This window comes from Mirounga leonina, unplaced genomic scaffold, assembly GCF_011800145.1.
Source record: "Mirounga leonina isolate KUSES-001 unplaced genomic scaffold, KU_Mleo_1.0 Mir_152, whole genome shotgun sequence".
Taxonomy (NCBI): domain Eukaryota; kingdom Metazoa; phylum Chordata; class Mammalia; order Carnivora; family Phocidae; genus Mirounga; species Mirounga leonina.
Window position 1 is genome coordinate 18,921,931 of NW_023270380.1, and position 4,480 is coordinate 18,926,410.

The window sequence follows — 4,480 nt, forward strand, 5'->3', positions numbered from 1 at the left end:
GTATCCACAGGGACAGGGGACAGGGCTGGAGGAGGGTCACTGCCAAAGGCTGGTGGCAGAACCCCAAAACGTGGGCCTTGAACATGTGTACTTTCTTCAAGGGGGCAGGCCCTGGGCTGCTTTAAGCAACAGCCACCCTCCTGGCCTGTCCTGAGCAAGTCTGTTGGTGGGGCCTCCCTACCTTCAGCTCCCAGAGATGGGAGTCATCAAGACCCCATCTTACAAAGGGGAGCCTGAGGCTTAGGAGGCTAGAAACCCATGCAGCTGATTCTACCCAGTCTGTAGGGCATAGAAACAAGGGCGGTGCCCAAAGGTGCTCAACTCATGGCAGGTGGGGACAGAACCTGCAGGGGGTCAGCCAGGGGAGGGGACCTACAGGGTTTGCCCAGGAGCTCAGCACAGGGGGAGTGTTCCTGGCTCCAGCATGCTGACTGTGGAGCTGCATGGGTCACAGGGTCACCTACCCTAACCCTAACCCTTAATCCTAACCCTAACCCCAACCCTAACTCTAGTCAAACATCATGCTCAATTTTGAGGACTGACAGTTCTACTCTGAAATCACAAACAAGTCCATCATGCTGGCTTTCACTCATTACTCAGTATCGTACTGAAAGTTCTACCCAGCATGATAAGGCAAGAAATAAGGCATCCACATGTGAAAGAAAACAGTAGAACTAGGTCTATTTAGAGACCAGACATGACATCATCTTATACAGAGAGCTTCCTAAACAATCAACAAAAAATTATTACAGCCAGTTAATATCAATACACAAAAATCTCTCTCATGTGTATACATTAGCCATGAATCATCCAAAAAATAATTTAAGAAAACAATTCCATTTTAGGGAACATGAACATTGACAAAATACTTAGGAATAGATGTAATCAAGGTGCAAGTCTTGTACACTGAAAATTACAAAACATTGCTGAAAGAAACTAAGGGAAACCTAAATAAATCTGAGGACCCCATGGTGATGAAAAGACATACTATTGATAAGATGGCAATAGTACACAATGCAATGTGGAAATTCAATGTGTTCCCAAGAAAATTCACTAAGGCCTTTGGGAAGAAATGCACAAGCTAATCCTAACAGTCATATGGAATTTCAAGGGACCACAAGATAGCCAAAACAATCTTGAAAAAGAAAATCAAAGGTGAAAGGTCATACTTCCAAAGTTCAAATATTAATACAAAGCAACAGTAAATAAAACATTGTGATACTGTCATAAAGGTATGCGTACACCCTGAAACAAATAATACATTATACGTTAATTAGTTGAATTTAAATTTAAAACATTTTTAAAAATAAATAATTTTTTTAAAGATTTTATTTATTTATTTGAGAGAGAGAATGAGAGAGAGAGAAAGCACATGAGAGGGGGGAGGGTCAGAGGGAGAAGCAGACTCCCTGACAAGCAGGGAGCCTGATGCGGGACTCGATCCAGGGACTCCAGGATCATGACCTGAGCTGAAGGCAGTCGCTCAACCAACTGAGCCACCCAGATATGCCCTATGCATATCTTTTTTTAAAAAATTATTTATTGGGGCACCTGGGTGGCTCAGTTGGTTAAGCGACTGCCTTCGGCTCAGGTCATGATCCTGGAGTCCCGGGATCGAGTCCCGCATCGGGCTCCCTGCAGAGCAGGGAGTCTGCTTCTCCCTCTCCCACTCCCCATTTGTGTTCCCTCTCTCGCTGTGTCTTTCTCTGTCAAATAAATAAAATCTTTAAAAAAATAAAAAAATAAATAAAAAATAAATAAAAAAGATATGCATACAGATCAGTGGGATTTAACTGAGAGCCCAGAAATAAACCCCTTCATCTATGGTCCACTGAATTTTGACAAGAGTGGCAACATTACACTGGGGGAGAGAATGGTCTTTTCAACAAAGGGTGCTAGACAATTGGCTATCCATGTACAGAGGAATGAAACTGGACCCTTACCTCACACCACATATAAACATTAACTCAAAATAAATTAAAGGCTTAAATGTAAGAGGTAAAACTATAAACTCTAGAAGAAATAAATGGGGATAAATCTTCATAACCTTGGATCTAGCAATGCTTTTAGATCTGACACCAAAGCTAAGAAAGGAAAGAAAAAATAGATAAAATAATATCCTCAAAATTAAAAATCTGTTCTGGGTGCCTGGGTGGCTCAGTTGGTTAAGCATCCAACTCTTAATTTTGGCTCAGATCATGATCTCAGGGTCATGAGATTGAGCCTACGTCAGGCTCCACACTGAGTGTGGGGCCTGCTTAAGATTCTCTCTCCTTCTCCCTCTGCCCCTGACCACTCGCATACTCTCTCTCACTCACTCTTAAAAAAGAAATGTAAAAAAAAATAAATTAAAAATCTTTGTACATCATAAGATACTATCTGGAAAGTTAAAAGATAGCCCCCAGAATGGAAGAAAATATTTGTACATTATTTATCTAATATGAGTCTGTTGCCCAGAATATGTAAAGAGCTTTTACAACTCCTCAGCAAAAAGACAACCCATTTTTAAAAATGGACAAAAGGACTTGGATAGACCTTTCTCCAAAGAAATCATACAAACAATGAATAGCACATGAATAGATTAAGTTAAACATCCTTAGTCTTTATGGAAATGAAGATTTACACCAGTTAGATGTCCTTTTACACACAATGGAATCACTATAATCAAGAAAACTAAAATAACAAATTTTGGAAAGGATGTTGAGAAACTGAAACCCTTAAACCTTGTTTGTGAAAAATGGGGCAGTCTATGTAGAAAGTATTTTGGCATTTACTCAAATAGATCAAAGTAGAATTACCATATGGTTCAACAATTATACTCCTAGATATATACCCCCAAAGTTGAAAACACTGATACAAACAAAAATGTACATAAATAGTCATAGCAGCAGTGTTCACAATAGGCAAAAACCAGGAACTATGCAAATGTCCATCAATGGGGAAAAGGATAAACAAAATGAGGTAGATCCATAAATGGCAATCTTGTTCTGCCCTATGAAGGAATGAAGTAAAATGGTTCATTTGTGGAAAAAAAATATGGTGGCTCCTCAAAATATTAAACACAGAATTCCACTGCAGCATATATGCCCCCCAAAATTGAAAGTAGAAGTACCCTTATTCAGAGCAGCATTTTTCACAACAGCCAAAAGCTGGAAGCAACCCAAGTGTCCACTGACAGATGAATGGATAAACAAAATGTGGTATATACACAACGGGACAGGATTCAGACTTAAAAACGAGGAGAGTTCTGACACAGGCTACAACACGGATTGAACCTGGAAGTCATTACGCTGAGTGAAATCAGCCAGTCACAGAAGGACAGATACTGTGTGATCCCCCTTATATGAAGCATCCTGAGACACAAAGTGGAATGTGGCTGCAGGGGCCGAGGGGAAAGGGGAACGGGGAGTTGGTGTCTCATGCATACAGAGTCCCCTCGGGGAGAAGGAGAAAGTGCTGGAGAATGATGTACCACCGTGGGAACTCAGCTAAGGCCAGAGAACTGTGCACCTGAAATATTTTAAGTGCTCAATGCTATGTTTAGTCACAGTGAAAAAGTGAATGAGGGGCTGATGCATGTCACAACATGGGTGGACACTGAAAACAGCCCCAGTGACAGAAGCCAGACAGAAAAGTCCACCCAGATTGGAACCATCTTGCTCTTTACATCCACCAAGGTTACCCAAATAAGGCAAAGTGTCGGGAGCAGTTCCAGAAGAAGAAAACTGGACCCGAATGGAAAAGGACACTTCAGACAGTGGGGCAGGTGGTGACAGTGGAAGTGGGCCTGCGGTCTGGGTTATAATGTGGAAACCGGGGTGATTTCCTCACTTAGGGTTATGTGCTGGTTCCGCGGGACAGTGTCCCTGTTTGGGGTAAAACGCACTGAAGCACCCCGCGTGAAGTGGTAAATGTAGCGAGGAAACGACCGCTGGGGGGTGTGAGTGTGGAGAGAGAGTATTTGTGCTGCTGGGCAGGTTTACCGCAGAGTCAGTCACTCTTCCAAACAACCACGTCAGCACCTCCCAGAGAAGCAGAGACGCCAACCTCGGTGACGGAGGCGGAGCCCTACCCAGATCCTGACGGTGTGGACGCGGGAAGGAGCCCGCAGGGCCGAGGCCCGGGGAGCACGAGCACCACGGCGGCTGTCCACTCCCTGACTGCAGACTGAGCAGCCCAGGAACCGAATCCGAGTGGCACATAAACACAGACCCCGCGACCACGGAGCGGATCCGAGCCCAGGAAGGGGAGACCCGACAGCCCCGCGCACAGCCCCGCGCGGGACCCCACGGCACCGCACACAAAGCCCCAGCATCCACACAGCACGCCGTTCCTCAGAGGGGTCCTGGGAGCTCGCACCCCCTCCGCAGTCCCCGCTCAGGAGGCTTCTCCTCACCTTCTCCTCCCTCGGCGAGTCCTGACGAGGCCGGACTCCTCCCGAAGTCTCCACAGCAGGTCTGAGGAGGCTGGCTCCTGTCAG